Source organism: Pseudonaja textilis, chromosome 1 (assembly GCF_049901715.1).
Source record: "Pseudonaja textilis isolate UNSWEBS1 chromosome 1, rPseTex1.2, whole genome shotgun sequence".
Lineage (NCBI taxonomy): Eukaryota > Metazoa > Chordata > Lepidosauria > Squamata > Elapidae > Pseudonaja > Pseudonaja textilis.
The window spans coordinates 19,172,569-19,191,822 of NC_141990.1; the positions used below are offsets into that span (position 1 = coordinate 19,172,569).

At 41.6% G+C, this 19,254-nt stretch overlaps 1 protein-coding gene across 2 annotated transcripts in view; it reads right to left on the reverse strand.

Annotated features, from left to right (window-relative positions):
• Positions 1 to 14,597, reverse strand: part of RASL10B (RAS like family 10 member B) — a 40,708-nt gene extending 26,111 nt beyond the window's left edge. Inside the window, exons 1-2 of one of the 2 annotated variants that reach the window (XM_087927347.1) lie at positions 14,461 to 14,597; positions 12,097 to 12,194 (exon numbers count right to left, since the gene is read on the reverse strand). The gene's annotated coding sequence lies outside the window, so the exon portion shown is untranslated. Of the gene's footprint in view, positions 1 to 12,096; positions 12,195 to 12,399; positions 12,514 to 14,460 lie in introns of those variants that run through there. The other variant, XM_026708589.2, reaches the window with a different exon arrangement.
• Between the last annotated feature and the right edge of the window lie 4,657 nt (positions 14,598 to 19,254).

A 19,254-nucleotide genomic window follows, 5' to 3' on the forward strand; every position in this document is an offset into this window, starting at 1 on the left:
CAGAAGCACCAGTGCTTCTGTGAGGAAAGGATTTGCGGATGACAACATCATTGCCCAGGGACACCCAGGTGGGGGCTCCTTTCATATCTCCATGAAGTTGCCCATTGAAGTGGTACCCATTTATTTATTCACGTTCACTTGCTTTTGAACCACTGGGTTGGCGGCAGGAGCTGGAGCGTGTGACAGGAGCTCATCTCACCTGCAGCAGAATGGATCTCGAACGCGAGCTTGCCAATTGCCAGTCCAGTGTTCTAACCTTGTGAGCACCACGCTCCTTTCTTAAACTTTTAAGCTGAAAACTCACACCACATGGTGGCGTAGACTTGATGTTTATCCTGATATTTTCAAGCTGCCTCCAAATAGCAGCATATCGGGTGTTAAAGAAATTAAACAGAACATGACTCTTTTCCGATAAACTCAAAAGTCCTTAGCCATTTCACAAGTCTATATGGTTCTTTTAGGGTTCTGACCAGCTTCACATATTGCATGACACAATGGACACCTAACCATGGTTTATGGAATAAAATTCCATTTGGTTAGATTTGCGCAACATACCAATCCTTATCCATGCCTGACAGATCCTTGTGGCTGCACTCACACAACATGCTAATCCATATACTGTACAGATAGATTATGTGGTTTAGCACAAGAGTGGGCAACTGCTTTTGTATTGCCAAAAACCTGATTATAATGAATGAAAAGTAGCAGCAGATTTCCTGGCTAGTTTAAATTGAGGCCCACAAGGAAACCATAGTGTATGCAACCCTGCAATAGATGTAACAAAGTTAAGAAACACAGCCCACCAAGACCATACCGCCCATGTGTTAAGATTCAAACCTTTTGCTTTTTGTCCATCATAGTCATAACTCGTGATGGTTGTAACTCAAGTCACCCCTTATTTTATGACCTTTTTTGTGGCAGCCATTCAGCAAATGCCTTGATCATTAAGCAGACCCATGGTTTACTATGTGGCAGTTTTGCCAAAAAACAGAAATAAATGCCAGTTTTCGGCAAAATCATCATAAAACTTGGTCACACGAGGGCAGGACATTGTAAACAGTTATAAATGTGACTACAAGGGAAGTTGACTATCAGCACTTCAAATCTGGGTCATAACTACCCCAGGGAGATCTATTGTAACTTTGAACAGTCACTAAATGATCTGCCATAAGTCAAGGACTACTGGTAAAGTCATTTTGTTATTGAAATGGCATATAATCTGATAAATAACCAAGTATGTTCAAGAAAGGAAACATGCTCTATTGCATTCAGCCTGAGCAATTGTTAGGTAGTTTATCTTAGGGGAAAAAACCATTGGAGTTAGTCCCTCCCCGCTTTTCTCTTAGGAAAAAATCCATTCCTTTCCCTTAGAAAAAATCCTTACCTTTAAAAAGCAAAAACCAGGTAGAAATCACACCATTGGTACTTTCTTTTCCTATATTTTGAAGACAAATTTTAGCAGGGGAAGAAATGTTTCCCTTGCTCTTCCTCCTTTATATCTAGCGTTAGTTGATATTTCTTCGATAAACACAAGTCAAGATGAAGTTAATTAAACTGTTATGTCACTGCTGTGTGTGTCTAGTGTAATCTACTAATGTAATGTACTAATTATTTCAACATAATTAAGCCATGTGGTGTGCTATTTGAGGGAGCCTTTAGAACCGTGATGGCTAATCTATGGCATGTGTGCCAGAAGTGGCATGCAGACAGGGGTGGGATTCAAATTTTTAACAACCGGTTCTGTGGGCATGGCTTAGGTGGTGGGCATGGCTTGGTGGTCATGTGACTGGGTGGACATGGCTTGGTGGTCATGTGACTGGCTGGGTGCAGCCAACTCAATATCACTCACATCAAGACATGCATCTCCTCGCCTGCCCTCTCATGACTGTGGGGATGCTGCAACAGTCGTAAGTGTGAAAAACGGTCATAAGTCACTTTTTTCAGTGCCATTGTAACTTTGAATGGTCACTCCACACAAGCAAAGTACCAGCAAAGGAGAGGGGAAAAACTCCAGAGATGTTCCTGAGACAGGAAATCTAGTCCTGCCAAGAATGTAATAAAGGTTAACGGAGAGGCAGTTTCTGTAAGCAACACCAGAATGTTTCCTTCCTGCCTTCCTTACAGGATTCGGCCAGTAATTTCTTCTAACAATCAGTTCTAGCAAATAGGTGCGAACCTGTAGAATCCCACCCCTGAATGTAATCTACTAATGTAATGTACTAATTATTTCAACATAATTAAGCCATGTGGTGTGCTATTTGAGGGAGCCTCTAGAACCATGATGTCTAACATATGGCATGTGTGCCAGAAGTGGCACGCAGAGCCATTTCTGGCCATTGCCCAGAACTGATCCACTGAGCATGTGCGAGCCACCCCGCCAGCCAGCTAATTGTTGGGTATCTGCCGTGCATTTGTTGGGGAAATGTGCGCGCATGCTCGGGGGGGCTGGGCACACGCAGGGGGTCATGGGTGCATGCGCAGAGGTGTGCAGTGCAGGGGGGTTGCGCATGCATTGCATTATGGGTGCAGGCACGTGTGTGCGTGCGTGCGTGCGTGCACTTTCGGCACGCAACGATGAAAAGGTTAGCCATCACTGCTCTAGAATAATGACTCTCAATCTTGGCAGCTTGAAGTCATCTGGACTTCAACTCCCAGAATTCCCCAGACAGCATATAGCATAATTTCTCCCTTCTCCCCATGATTCCAGTATAAATTCAGCATTCTTAATTCCTCAGCAGTCAGGCAGAACATAGAGGTAGTCCTCAATTTACAACAGTTTTTTTGCTCACCATTCGAAGTTATAACATCACTGAAAAAAGCGACTTATGGCCGTTTTTCACATTTATGAAATCAGTTGCACAAATTCGATATGTCCTCTTGCGTCCTGAATGATCAGTGCCTTATTTGATTTTTCTTTTTCTGAACTCAGCAACCCCAATATTGCCTCACAAATCTTATCCTTTTCTTTTTTTACAGAAAAGGGAAGATTAATAAATAGCATTTTTTAATAGAATAAACTGCATCATAGAGCAGAATTTGTGTACTTGCTGTTTTCCAGGTATTTTAGCCTATAAATCCCATTATTCCCTGTATTTGGATTGTGTTGGCTGGGTCTGATTTGAACTGAAATCCAAAATATTTCAGTGGTGTTCCATATCAGCAGGATTGAAACCCTGCGTTCCTATTGGTCCAGAAAAGCCGGATCGTGATTGGATGGCTTGAACGTTCCTGATTGGCTCATACAGGGTTTGCCGCGATTGGCTGAAACCAAGCGCGACAAACTCAAAGAGTTGTCATTGGCTGCCTAGCCACGGCCAGCTCTATAAGAAGAGCTGCCGCGCACTAGGGTTTTTGGTCTCAGAATCTATCTGTTAAATAAAGAGCTGTTGTTCACTACTCAAGCCTCGTCTATTCATGGGACCCACCGACCATACATAACAGGTGTCATCAGGAATAGATGGTGAAAGGGTGATTTCCAGCCTGTTCTACTCACCAGAGCATCATGGACATGGAAGTGACTATGTAGGACACTGAATCCTATCACCTGGTCAGTGCAAGAATTCAGATTAAAGCGTCTTCAGCATATTCCTTTCCATGGAAATAAGACTCCTCCGATTACTGGCTATTAGTTCCATGACTGGACTGGTCTTATGATTGGGAAGCTTTTGCTATCCTTTCCTTTCCCACCCAGGTTTTGCTTTCCTATGGCTTGCAGTAATAATTCATAAGGGTGATGTTAAAAAAAAAGTTCTGAGTTTTTGCTGCAGATGCCACTATATATTTTGTTTTGGTTCAAAAGAAGGTCAAAAAAACTCAGGGTTGGTATAAAGCCCAGGTTCCTTTTTATGGAAGCATTATAGCATGCACCACATACCTAAAAGGGGGACAGGATTTCAATTACACTGTCATGGCTGCCATCTTGATATTTTAAACACACATACACACACTCATGCACCAGTTTGGTCTAGAAGTTAAGGTACCAGTATTTAAACCATGAGGCTATGAGTTCTAGTCTAGCTAGCTGGATGATTTGGGGCCAGTCATTCTCAGAGGATTGTTATTGTGGGAAAAATAGGAGGAGGAAGAAGGTATCTTTGCTGCCTTGAATTATTATAAAAATAGTAAAGGCAGGAGACAGACATACAGACAGACAGATAAATAATAAAGCCCTTGCTTTCAGCTATCTTTTCCCAAGGCCAAAAAGCTCTGTTCTTTCCATTTGTCTTCTCGGGCAGTTTTCAGTGGCCCCGCCAACTACTCTACCGTTCATATGTATCCTATCTTGACTCAGTCTTACATACACAGCAGCACAAAGAATTGGACCAATACTCAAAATGGAGTTCTAAAAAATCCTATTTCCTGTTATCCTTCTTAATTTTTTTAAAAGGGATCATACAGGCCTTTAAAACGGATACTTCTGAGTTGTATTGGAGGACTGAAATCAAAATAGAAGGAACAGTATTACCATATTTAATAGTTCACTTGGTTATCCATTTTAGCTGAATTGTTTGAAGATATTCTGCCACAACTCTTAGTAATTAATTCTAGCATGACTTTTTTTGGAATATTCCCCAGATCTGTCTAACTTTGCAACATAATAAATTAATTCAGTTGTTTTTTTTTTATTAGGTGACAGTTTTACAAATAGCAAAATAAAAGGGACACCTTTACTTACTGTGGTTTAGCAAATCCTACATTGAGCATGGGGCAGATTTGAAAAACTGAGGGAACATTCTTTTCATCTTTGGTGGAGATGTGAAAAAGTTAGAATATTGGAATCAAGTATGTATTTTAATGCACTACATTTTAAATGTACCATTGAAAAAAGTGGTGTTCCTTTTGGCTTAATGGACAAGCAAATGGAGACATTTTATGGAACTTTGCTATTGTATATGATAACTTCAGCAAACGTTTTATATGCTCAAAGGTAGAAAGATTTACAAATTTACAAATCTTTTGAAGTTGGTGGAATTGACAGAAATGGCAAAATTGACAGTCTTGATGAAAGCATTGCTTTGACTAATTTTATTTTTACTTGGAAACCATTTTTGAATTTTTTGCAAGAAACTGAAAGAAATGAAAAGTTGTTTTAGGGATTTGATGATTAGAATTATATGGCATTACGGAAACAATGCAGACAAATGTTAATCTTAGAGTAAAAGTTTGACACATTTTTTTACTTATATCGATACCAAAGAAAATTGGAAGTCATTAATTTTCGATTTTGCTTTTTTTTTCTTTTTTGCACTTTTTCTGAGCTTTTTTTGTTTCAAATCTTTCTTAGGTTTATCTTTAAAACTTTGTTTTTTGAAAATCAATAAAGTTATATAAGAAGGAAATAATTTTTTAAACTAAGGATTGTTTTGTTCCAATTTGATCTCAATTTTTAACTAAACTAGTAAAATAGTTTGCAATAGATTGTGTCATCTTTTTGAGCAGAAATACTGAACACAGATATTTACAACTTTACACCCATCTAAAGATTTCAAACACATTTCCTCAGCCTAAATTGTATTTTCTTTCCCCCACACCTTTTAAACTTCATTATTATACTGTTTCGAACACTGTCACTGGTTGATATACTGTGAGTCTTTTTTAAAATAAAAACATCAGATAAGCAGAAGCGCCTTCAAATAGGATATTACTACCACTTCTAGTAAAATGAGAGATCCTATGGATTTCCAAGTAGAAACTACCTTCTCTCTTCCCAGCTAGAGTGGCCAAGTATGGAAGGACAGTCCTTTACTAGAAGGGATGTTAATCAACTCAGCAAAATGCTGAGAATAAAGAACAAAACCTTGTTAAAGAAATAAAATGAGGTCCATGGGGGCATGTGATGGAATAGTCAGATGAAAAGCCTGTGTTATGGTTCCGGCAGTTATTCCAATTAAATCATGAGCCTTACTCCCAAAACTAAAGAGGATTTATTTGAAGGTAACATTCTACTTCCGGCACTAATCTGGGCATAGCCAACTCTGAGATACGTAATTCATTGTCACCCTTGATCCTGCTTTTCCCCTCACTCCTCTGGGTGTATCGTCCAATGAAAAAACGTCCATAGCCAAGAGTCATCAATCATGCTCTCCAATTAGATTTTTTCATGGCAGAAGATTCAGCCATCTAATTAATCTTAGAAGAAAATATGAATGGAATGTACTTTCGATTTCACTCTGTGGCCTGGTCTTTGAAACTACCCCCCTTCTTTCTGTTGTCAACTATAAAACGTACATACAGAATGTTTTATGAGTTGACATTCTGTTCAATCAGCAGCTAACCTGGTGCCTTCAGGAAGCCTACAAGTAGGGTGATCAACCCTTCCTAGATGTTTTCCCTTAGCAACTGATGTTCAGGAATTACCTGCCCCTGTAAATGCAATTCCTACACTATAAAAGCATCAGCCTTAGATACCCCTCAGTACCTATTAAAGCCACTTTTCTACTTACCTCAATACAGGTAGTCCTTGACTTACAACAGTTCATTTAGTGACTGTTCAAAGTTACAACAGCACAGAAAAAAGTGACTTATGACTGTTATCAGTTATAAACTTTGCCGCATTCTCATGATGATATGATCAAAATTCAACTAGTTCATATTTATGATGGTTGCAGCATTCCAAGGTCATGTGATCACCTTTTGTGACTTTTTGACAAGCAAAATCAATGCCAAACTCACCTAACAACTGGATTACTAACATATCAACTGCATGATCCACTTAACAACTGAAGCAAGAAAGATTGTAAAACAGGGCAAAACTCACTTAACAAACATCTCACTTAATCACAGAAATCTTGGGCTCAGCTGCGGTAATAAGTTGACCATAACTTATATATGTATTTTTGTCCCTTTGTTTCATTTCCATGCTTCCCTCCCTAAATAGTTCAGGCTAGTTTACATTAATTTTTAAACCATTTAAAAATAAAACCAAATAGAATAAAATTAGTGTAAACACCATATTAAAATGACTAAAGATGACAAAATCCATAAAAAATTATGTGTGTCTGGAGGTCTCTTGAAGGCATCTAAAGAAGACAGACATTTGTTATCTATCAGGCATGTCTTCTGAAGATCAGAGTCTGAGAAGTCTTCATCCCAAGTTGATGGGACAACCTGGTCACACTTGAAGAACTTCTTTTGGCAATGTTCACATATATGGGGCTTATGTAAACTAAAGCATTTTCTTAAGGAAGTTATGTCTAACCTACCTAGGGTTTTGCCCACAATTCCCTGGAAAGCCAAGGTATTATCCGAAGAATAGGAAATATAATATAGCTCCCCCAAGTTTCTCTAAAAATCAATCGTGTTTTCAATTTAATTTTCTGTATTACATGGAAAGACAGCCTTCTATAAGACATGTGGTGGTAATACATGCTGTACTACAGTGGTGGGATTCAAAAAAAATGTACTACCGTTTTTGTGGGCATGGCTTGGTGGGCGTGGCAGGGGAAGGATACTGTAAAACCTCCAGTCAGAGGTGGTATTTGCCAGTTCTCCGAACTACTTAAAATTTGCGCTACCGGTTCTCCAGAACTGGTCAGAACCTCTGAATACCATCTCTGCTGCAGTAGTATACAGTAAAACATATCTGAATATATGTGTTACCTCACCTGAGATAATTCTCTACATGGAATTGACACAACTGAGGTTGTGACAGAGTCATGATTGGTGATAAAGTCTTAGTCTCATCTTGAAAAGCAGGATGAGGCCAGTGTCCAGAAAAAGAGAACCCGTCCCAGCCACCAGATCATGATCCTTCATAATAAGCATCTTTAACTTTATTGGATTTAGTTTCAACTATTATCTTTCATTAATCCTATTATTGCTAGTAGATGGGCATTTACTAATACCTAAACTAATACCTAAGGCAACATAGGGAAATAAAGACGGTCATTCAAATGAAAATTCTTGATGACCTCTCCCAATGTCAAAAAGCATCGGAAATGCAATGGAGTCTTGAGAGACTCCACTGTTTTGAGGAGCAAGTGGCACCAAGCGGTACCATGTGAGATCTTCATGAAAGAAGAAAATGGAACCATTGCAATGCACTGTATTCCCACTTCCCTCAAGTGATCCAAAAAACTATTATGGCCAAGCTTATTGAAAGTTACTAAGGAATCCAAGGCAACCAAGACAGTCCCGCCGTCTCTCTAGCAGTCATTTGTTGAAGGTCATCTATGAGGTCAGATAATGTTTTCTTAGTCTCCTAGCCCCACTGTAAAACAGGTCTGAAGTAAATCTTGGTGTTTCTCAACCATGGCAAATTTAAGATGTGTGGACTTCTACTTTCAGAACTTTAAACTCACCCAAATTGAGAAACGCTGATCTAGATATTTCCTGCAAGAACTCTTGAAGTTGATTACCCATTTCTCTCTTCAGATATGTATAACTGTTATTTCCTTTAAACAAGGAAATACCCTCCTTTCTCTATGATGCATTATTGTTGTCTTCTAAATCAATTTTCACTACCCTTTACCCAACGAGGTCACTCTTATCAGGCATGGATCTAAAAAGTGGATGACAAGCTAGTCAACCCCAAGCAGTGCCATACCCTCAGGAATAATATACTGAAAATAATCCAATTTATGAGAATCATTGGACCCTCTCTTAGCTGACTCTGCAAAAAATACTTGTCAACTCATGTGCAAAAAGATTTTATCAGAAAACAGCTAATTTGAAAATCACATTAAGACATCGTTTCTGGGAGCCAAGAAGCTTGAATGAAACTGCTAATTTCCTAGCAAGGTTCTGCTAGAAACAAATGTGCTGATCAATACATGCATAATAAACTTGAAGTCCCAGGGCTGCATGTAGCCTCCTCCAACAATTGAGGTTTGTCCCTCAAGTCACCTCTAATCGTAATTGCTGACAATTGAAGCAGCTCCCACCCCTTCCAAATGGCTAAACAAAGGGTCATCTATCCTTGCAATATGGCTTCCAAATTCATAGAAAGAGTTTGGAGACATTATATGACCTAGAGAAATAGGAATTAAGAAATAATTAAGAAATAAAATAATTAAGAAATAAATAATTAAGAAATAAAATAGGAATTAAGAAATTCTTATTTCTTAATTCCCATTTCTCTAGGTCATAATCATCAGGCCAACCAGTGGTGTGTTGCTGAAGTAGCACTTTGTTTAAACACTACTGTTCATTCTTTTCTTTTCCTTTTCCTTCTTCTTCTTCTTCTTTTTTTGTGGTGGAATCCTGAAGTTCCAGTCTGCACATCATGATAAATCTATTGCAGAGATGCAGTTTTTCCCAATTCCTCAAAAAAATCATGGATCAGGGGAACATAAATATTTTTGTTTCATTCGTCTTTAGGTTTAATTTTAATTTTGCAGAGTTAATATAATCACCTGAATGAGTTATGTTTTACATACTCCTACATATTAAAGGAACCTTAGGGACCACATCCAAGGAATTTGGAGGCTGCATATAGCTCTAAGGCTTCAGATCATACAAATCTGTTTTATGCTACAAATAAGATATAAATGCTCTTGGTTTATCATCTATATCAGCATTTCTCAACCTTGGCCACTTTAAGATGTTTAGACTTCGACACCCCCCCCCCCCCAATGCCCCAGCCAGAATGCCCCATCTATGCTACCTGAGGACTTCTGGGAGTTGAAGTCCACACTTCTTAAATTTGCCAAGGTTGAGAAACACTGAGCTATATCTTTGGGTGAGGTTTTTTTTCTTAAATCTCCTTACATGGAGAAAATGCTCTAATGAAAAAAATATCTGTTCCTTTCCAAGCTCTGGGAAAGCTTATCTGGTTGGGCAGAAGCGGGGAGGAGTGTTAAAAAAAACAAAACTAAACAGAATTAGACCTTAGTTGTAATGCACATGACAGCACCAGGAAATCCAAGGCTGTAGGCCAGACCAGGAATTTGACAAAAATATCCTGGATATTTGCAAGGGCAATCATTTTTAAACAGCTGCCAGGAAAACTTCATGAACATATCCACCAAGAGTTGAGTTTGATTAGAAGGATTCGTAATTCTTTTCTACTGTATTAACATTTTAACTGGATAACAAGTAAAGGTACATAAAGGCTAAACTTTGGTGGTGATGGGCTGCACACAGCTTCCAAAACTTTAGGTTGCACACTTCTGCTCTAAAGCAAACTCTTTCCTCCTATCAGGTACATCTTGACTATTTTTTCATAGGAAAACGGTGTTCAAGTGTCCTTTCTATGCCCTGCAAAAGACCACATGTCTCAAATGCCAGAAGCATGTTTAATACTGGGAGAAAGTGTATCCCCCATTTGTGTCCTGCCTTTGGTGCTCAGAGGCACTCTGCTTTGCAGCACAGTTCTCGCTAAAACAGACTGATCTCCTGACCTTACCGAGGGACGTGTGAAATAGCCAAAGTTTTTCACAGTTTGTCTTAGCATGGTGGGAACATGACATCTGTGGGAAGCGTATGCCAGGATCACAAGGCAAGCAAGCACATTGTGAGCGGCCGAGAGCAATGACACATCCATCCACCCAGGAAGCAGATGTGCTCCCACAAAGGGAGACAGCAACATCCATCAGCTGATCTAGAGCACCTGTACTATGCGCTGATGGCATGCACAGACTGTAAATGTGGATGTTAAACTGGAGCACATGGTCATTATGGATTCATGAAGCTGGGATGTTGCACAGTAGAATTTTGCGCCAAAATGTGCATTTCCACTTTCCCTTATTTTTTCCCCTTCCAAAATGATTGGGGAACTGGAATAAAAATGTTTTGAGATCCAACACAGGGTCCAAAGCGATCATGTTAACAGAGGTCTGGAAATGGGTCTATATAGAAGAATAATTCATCCATCTGATCCAGGCCATGAACCAGAGAGCAAGCACCTCGTAATAACTCCAGTAACTGAGTTAAAGCTGCATGCAATTGAAAGTCTGCCCAAAGTTCCATATCCCAAGTGCCCCTAATGGGATGTTACAATGGTGCTAAACTGGCAGTCCCGCTGCTTGATTTTTGCCATGGAGCCAAATGTTCAGCCATTTTCAAAAAAGGTGCATGACAAAATGAGGATGGGGAGGGATTAGGAAGAAACTTATATAAACACACAAGAGGCACTTCCCTGAAGGAAAGACATGCTGGGTATAACTGGAATAGCTCGCTAGCATTTTAGCAATTCAGCCAGAGCACCTGTGGTGTGAAAACCCAGGGGAAGCAAGTGGACACCCAGGGCTGTGTTTTTTAACCTCAGAAACTTTAAGATGTGAGGACTGCAACCTGTCTGGCTGGGGAATTCTGAGGACTGAAGTCCACACACCTTGAAGTTCCTGAGGTTGAAAAACATTGGCCTAGTAGGGCAAGAACCTGCTCCATTTCCACCAGCCGTCCTGACTTTGCACCCAAGCCTTTTTTTTCCCCCTAAAGATCCTTAAGGGAAGCTTCCTCCCCTTGCTTGATTTAATCTACCCTCTTTCTAAAGTGATCTGCTGAAGGCTGAATTCCTCCTCGGCTGGCCCAAGCTCTCCCTCCCCACCCCCCTGCTTCTGGTTTCAGCATCTCCTTGATGGCAAAGTATGCTTTTTCCTAACACCAGAGCAGAAGCCACGATTTTGTCGCGCCTCCCCCTTCAAATCCATTTTGGGAGCTTTGGGGAATGGGGAGCCGAGAAGCAGCAGCAGCAGCAGAAGAAAATGACAGCGAGAGTTTTCTTGTGGTGGCATTTCGAGTCACTGTCACGGGATCGTCCACTGCCTGCCTTTCTTCCTTCCTTCCTTCCCCCCTCCCGCCACCAGGAGACTCAATCAGCAATTGCTGAGCCTCATCCCTTGGCTTCTCTTCCCCACAAACCCCCGTGGAGGCTGGTGCTGGTGGGAGAGAAGGAAGAGGCCACGGGACCCCCGCCACCCCCTCCCCAAACACCGTTCTTCCAGGTGTGCAATTGTAACTTGGCCCTTTCCACTGGCCTTTCAACATCCCTTTCACCTCCTACAAGTAGGTACCTGGTTCACCTGCGCTGCTCCCCTCTCTCCTTGCCCATCCATCAGCCTGGCTGTTGTGAGGTGAAAGGGTCCCTTTCTCTTTCTCGAGATCTTTTCTCTCCCCTCTCCCCCCACACCCTCCGCAAACCCGGACATCCCTTACCTTGCAGTGATGAGCGCGCCAAGGACACTCTTCCCCCACTGTGCAATGTCTCTGGTGACGGATCCTAAATCCTTGAAATCCGGGGGGGCCCCGGCTGGCTATAGAGAAGGGGAAATATTCCATTCAGTAGTCCCACCCTGATCTTGGAAGATATGGGGACTCGGGGGGAGGGGGCTGGGGGGGGGGACAACAACCGCGATCGCGGACGCGGGGTGGGGGGGGGGGGGGAGAAGCCTACGGCTACTTGTAGGCAAGAGACCAGAAGGGACTCGGGCGGGAGGCAGATCGGCTGCTTCTGCGAACCCAGGGACGGCGGCTTCCTCGCGTCGTTTCGGGATATAAAAATGGAATGTGCTCTCCTCGCTTCATTGGGTAATGCAGAGAAGTGTGTTCGGGAAGAGCGCTCTGTGTGCGTGTGTGCGTGTAAGGAAGGAAAGGTGGGGGGAGTAGGAAATCTCCTGCTACTGCCTGCTGGAGATCCACTGGGTCACAAAGCCTGACGTGTTCTGGCGAACTTTGAAAGAGAGGAAGCAACGGAACCGCGTCTGGAGTTTGGAGAAATCCGTAGAGGCAGAGAGGTGTCACGCGGATTCGGATAGGCCGGGCCTCTCTTGACCCAATTGCCAGAGACTTCATCGTTTCCTCCTTAGATTTCAATGCTGCCTTTTCTCAGGGGGTGCCGGGTAGCTTCCGTAACGACCTCTTCTTTTACTTTACTTGCACAACAACCTTGAGAGGTAGTAGGTTGGACCAAGAGAGTTTTGTGTCTCCCTGGTACTTGTGCAGTTGTAAGTATGTCTTCACATCTTCTCACTGCTAGGTGGTGAGAAAGGATAAGGGTGTCAAAAAGGATATTCTGCTACACTGGGGAATGGAAAAGTGTGCTGATTTTAGGGGTTAAAAAATTGTCTCTCTTTTTAAAGGCAGCTGGCTGCATAGGAATGAGAGTGCCATAGCAGACTGGTGGCATCTGTGCAAATAATAAAACATAGCTTGCTTTCTTACCTGTGGTTGGCTAATTAAATCACAACTGGTGTAGTGAATCATAGAATTGGAAGGAACATGTCAGTTACACCCCTCTGCTATGTCCAAGAAAACCAATTCAACAATGAGAGAGATGACAGAAGAGCCTCTACTTAAAAATCTCCAGAGATGAAGAACCCTTCATTTCAGTTGGTAAGGCACTCTGCTTTTGTAGTAGATCTTACAATAAAGAAGTTTTCCCTTATATTAAGTGAACTACAGATAACTGTAGGTTGTGAATAGAATAGAATTCTTTACTGGCCAAGTGTAATTGGACACACAAGGAATTTGTCTTGGTGCAAATGCTCTCAGTGTACATAAAAGAAAAGATATATTTATCAAGACTCAAGAATCATAAGGTACAACACTTAATGATAGTCATAGGGTACAATAAACAATCAAATCATACTAGGAAACAATATATATAGTAAGGATACAAGCAACAGAGTTACAGTCATACAGTCACAAGTGGGAGGGGATGGGTGATAAGGAGTGATGGGAAGATTAACAGTAATAGTAGTGCAGGCTTTGTAATAGTTGAACAGTGTTGAGGGAATTATTTGTTTAGCAGAGTGATGCAGTGGTGGAATTCAATTTTTTTTTACTACTGGTTCTGTGGGCATGGCTTGGAGGGCGTGGCAGGGGAAGGATACTCTAAAATCCCCAGTCAGAGGTGGTATTTGCCGGTTCTCCCAACTACTCAAAAGTTTCCGCTACCGGTTCTCCAGAACTGGTCAGAACCTGCTGAATACCACCTTTGGAGTGATGGCTTTCGGGGGGAAAAAACTGTCCTTGTGTCTTGTTGTTCTGGTGTGCCGTGCTCTATAGCGTCGTTTTGAGGGTAGGAGTTGAAACAGTTTATGTCCGGGATGTGAGGGGTCTGTAAATATTTTCACAGCCCTCTTGTGCACATTATTTCTGATCTTATTTCTTTTCCTGTTTCCGACCACCTTTCCCAGGAATTTTATTTACTTGAACAGATCATCCTAAGTTCCTTCAACTGACTTGAAAGTGAATATACATGTCCCAGGATAATGTTGCAGGACCCAATCTGGGTTTGTCACTGGGACCAGAGGTTAACTCTTCTGAGCTTTAGGACTCTGAAAGCCGTTTAATCTGAAAAGTGGGGGGGGGGCACGCACGGTGCTGCAGGAGGTGTCCATCCCGTCTCAACACACCCCTCAGCCAACCCTCATAGCAGAAGTGCAATGCCAATCCGGCCCTTGAAGTGTAGGAAGTTAGCACCCACCCCTCTTCTAGAAAAATGAAATATCCTAGAAAATATTAAAAAGGCAGAATATTTCCCCTTAGAGGAGTAGAAACTCAGAAGCAGAAACTCACCTCAGAAGCAGAAGCTCACCCCCACCTTTGTTAATTGGTGGGCCATTAAGGCCTAGGCCAGAGTATTCTACATAATAAAGGTCTCTGCCCATCTCACCTGGCCTGGGAAGATTGCATCATCCAGCACGAGGTGAAGCCATGTGGTCCAGACAAAGCTTACAAAGTTAGCTAAAACCCCGCCCCTGGGAGTCTGACAGCCAATGGGATACATTTCTTGCACAAGAACGGGAAACACTAAGGTGGGGCCCAACAGAGGTTATAAAACTAAGGGTCTCTCAGCATCTCAGCCCTTTTTTCACCTTCCTTTCTTCACCCAAGGCATGTGATCCTGTCCACCGTTAAACCATCTTTCTAAGCAGTCACCATGTTTCCAGTGTCTGTCTTCCCCACTTGTAACTGAACCGAAAAGGATATTTCTTCCAACAGAAAAAATCCAGTTTGACACCCCTGCTATAGGAGATACATTTAAGTCCCTGTGTCATATTTATCACTTTCCTCAATATTCTTCGGGAAATGGGAATACCAGAAGTATACCTATACAGTAGGTAGACCTTGACCTACAACCATAACTGGGATCAAAATTTCCATTGCTAAGCAAGGCAGTTTTTATGTGAGTTAAACCTGATTCTATGATCTTTTTTGCCATGGTCGTTAAGTGGGTCACTGCAGTTAAGTAAATCCAGCTTCCCCCATTCACTTTGCTCGTCAGAAGCCAGCTGGGAAGGTTGCAAAGGCTGGTCATAAGACCCTGGGAATGCTGCGACCATCGTAAATTCATGCTGGTTGCCAAGCACCCAGATTTTGCTCATGTGACAGTAAGGATGCTGCAATGGTGGCAAGTACAAGGATCTGTTGTAAGCCACTTTTTTCAGTGTCATAACGTTGAGTGGTTACTAAATGAACGTCAGTTGAGGATTATCTGTAGTTATATTCTCATCAAAATGCAATAGGAATAAGGAATTTGTGCATCTTTGATCAAGTACTTCTAATTTAACTTTTCTTAACCTTGGCAACTGTGATGACCCAGGGCATGACACAAAAAATAACAGTCACAAAAGTAAAACAAATTCCCTTTAATGCCTTCAACTTGGCCCCCAATGTCCAGTTATCCTCGGCTGGAGATCAAACTCTTCCAAAAAACAGCCTACGAAGGGAAGAAATGCAGTCTGAACCCGAAGTAAAGATAATTAGAAATAAAAATAAAACCAACACAAACCACACTGAAGTAATTAACATGGCAAGCCAGGATGATAAATTGCAGACTTCCAAAAGATAACACAGAACCTGCAGTTGGGAGGACGCCAAAACCCAGATAAGCCTTGACAAAGATAATGCACACTTTGCTTCCAGCAAGGTGCTGTGTGCAAACGCCCCTCTTATATCCTGTTCTCCCAGCTGCAACTAATGAAAGGAATCAGGGCCTTTTTCTCTCCTGTAAGCCACGTTGCTCCCTTCTCGGTTCCTCCCTGCATGCCTAGGATGAAGAGGGGATGGCTCTGGGTCTTCCTCTGAAGGCCCAGCGGGACTGTGCCCTTCCCCCGTTTTTTCCACAGCCATCGGAGCCACACTCCCACTCCCTGTCAGCTGCTCCATCTCCCCCTCAGAATCAGACTCCAACAAGAGCATGAGAGCAGCTTTAAGATGAGTGGTCTTCAATTTGCTGGCTGGGGAATTCTGGCCCATCTTCAACTTGCCAAGTTTGAAAAACACTGCGCTAAAGCTAGCATGGACATCCAAAAATGTTGCTCCTGGTCCTGCGGGAATATCTCTTCTGGTTTCCTAAAGATCTTCAATAACGAGACAGAAGCAAGAAGCGAAGTCCAAATCCAGCCTGACTTTATTTCCACCTAGCAACTATCTTGCTTTGAGCCCCCCTCCCTCCAGGCATCTTTCCCTTCAAATTATGACATCCAATAGGAAACTGCTCAGTGTTTTTTGTAATTAGAACTGTAAGAGACTCTGCCCTCCTTAGGGATGAAAAACTTGTAACCTTCCAGTTATGGCAGAAGTACAGTTTGCATCCTTGTTAGCGAAGAATGCTGGGAATTGCAGATCAGCTGAGCTGGAGGATCATGATTTTCCTGTCCTTAAGATTTTTCATCCCTCTGTCCAAAATTGTCTTCTTTTTATGCATTTAGCAGAATCGTAGCAAATGTTTGGAATAGCCTCAACTGATTAAACAAATGCAAACCATATCTTAAGTGTGCCTCAGGGCATCCCATTTTTAATCAAAATCTGCACTATTAATTTCATATGCCGATGCTGAATTCATACAATATTTAGTAAAATAATTTTTCTTTTTGTTGTTCACTTTCATCTCCCTAAATGTCCAAGAAATTTTAGATTGGTGTATTGGCACATTACATCTAACCATTTTCTGGATCATGCAATACATATATATATATATGGCCATAAATAATCAAATGGACTGGGATTACATTATTGCTAAATCAAGGATATAGAAAAATAAACAAGGTTAGCAAGAATCACTGTTAATGTGTCTAAATGTGTTCCCTCTCATTAATCTGGGTAAAGGCACTCAGTGTACATATATGTAGTCCTTGACTTATAATCACAATTGGGATCAGAAATTCCACTGCTAAACAGGACAGTTGTTAAGTGATTTGCACCCATTTTATGATCTTTTTCGCAGGTTATTAAGTGAACCACTGCAGTTGTTAAATTAATCATACAGGATTTAATCTGGATTTCCCATTGACTTTGCTTGTCAGAAGCTACCTGGGAAGGTTGCAGATAATGATCACATGACTCCAGGACACTGAAACTGCATAAATACATACCGGTTGCCAAGTGCCCAAATTTTGATCACATAACCATGGGGATGCTGTGACCGTTGTTAAATGCGCAGATTGGTGTAAGTCAGTGATGGGATTCAATTTTTTTTTATTACCGGTTCTGTGGGCATGGCCTGGCATGGTGGGTGTGGCTTAATGGGCATGGCAGGGGAAGGATAAGGTAGAATCCCCATTCCCTCCCCACTCCTGGGGGAAGGTTACTGCAAAATCCCCATTCCCTCCCCACCCCACTAACCTGCTTTCCAGTTCTGTTCTCCTGTGCAGGGCAACAAAAGAAGACCCAGCTGATCAGCTGGGACTCTGGAGGCAGAGAATAGGTGGGGGTGGGCCAGTCAGAGGTGATATTTGCTGGTTCCCCAAAGTACTCAAAATTTCCACTACTGGTTCTCCAGAACTGGTCAGAACCTGCTGAATACCACCTCTGGTGTAAGTCATTTTTTTCAGTGCCATTGTAATGGTTGTTAAATGAATAGTTGTAAAGACTATAGCCCTAGTAGGTTTTCTTGAACTGGCTAAGAATGTCTCTCTGTTATTATAATCACATGATAGGGGAAAAAAATCTAGATTGTGGCATTCATGGTGCTGGAACCTACATGTGTATCTGAGCAATTGTTTATTTAATTAGATTCTACTTTGTCTATTGAAAAGCACCTCAGTACACCAGCCCATCTCATGGGTCTATGAAAGAGGAGGTTGGAAATTAACAATAATTGTCTCTGCTTTTATGATTCTGGCAGACTTTGTTCCTTTCCAAACCAATATGTCTCTGCTGACATCCAGGATTTCTTTACAACGCCATAAACTTACTGTAAGTAGCTTTCTTCATTTGAAAAGCTACCCATTGGTCCACCAATGCTGCAGATGTGATCTACATTCACCTGGTTGCTTTCTTCCATTTTAACATCACTTTTATCTCTTGGGATGGCGAAAGATTACCCAAAGCAGATATAGCTTCCCAGTGTGGTCCGAAGTATGTCCCTCAAGATAAAGTTTCAAGGACAAATTTTCATCTAAGGGTGAGCACTTGGACTTTAGCACCTTTTACAGATCCATGCCTATCTACCCAAACTGCACCATTAAAATTCAACATAAAAATGCCAAAAAAATGATGCTTTGTGCTGGTTCTCCCCAAAATGCCCTGATACTCTTAGAAAGGCAAGGATGCATTTAAATCAAGCTCAACTCTTGTGACAGGAGAGCATGAAGTTTTCCAGGCCACAATATGGATGTTTTATTTGTTATTTTTGCTTGTATGCTGCCCTTCTCGCCTATGTATCATATTTGAGGGGCTGCCACAGAGAGGAGGGGGTCAAGCTATTTTCCAAGGCACCCGAAGGCCAGACAAGGAATAGTGGATGGAAACTGAACAAGGAGAGATTTAACCTGGAAATAAGGAGAAACTTTCTGACAGTGAGAACAATCAACCAATGGAACAGCTTGCCCTCAGAAGTTGTGGGAGTGCCATCACTTGAGACTTTCAAGAAGAGATTGGACTCCCATCTGTCAGAAATGGTGTAGGGTCTCCTGCTTGGGCGGTGGGTTGGACTAGATGACCTACAAGGTCCATTCCAACTCTGATTATCTGTAATCTGTAAAATCCACAGAGCTGTCAGAAATGGAAAAATGGTGTATATGTGTGATTGAAAATTCCTATCTGCCTATCATGGCAGAATAGTAAAAAAGACAAGATGTTGATGGAAGGACACTTTGATTCCCACGATGAATGAATGGCTGCAAAAGTTGGAGTTAGCAGAGTTGTCTAAATTGACTACTTTGATTAAAGAAAAAAAAACACAATTTTGTTTCTACTTAGAATCTGCTTCTGGACTTTGTGCTTAAGGTGGGGGGCAAAATAAAACTTGGATATTGGGTTTTACCGATTAGATAGATTAGTTGTTATAGAAATGGCTAGTTTATATTACTAGGTAAAAATAAAAAGTTGAGGTTTGATACTATTATCTTTTTCTACTGCACTAAA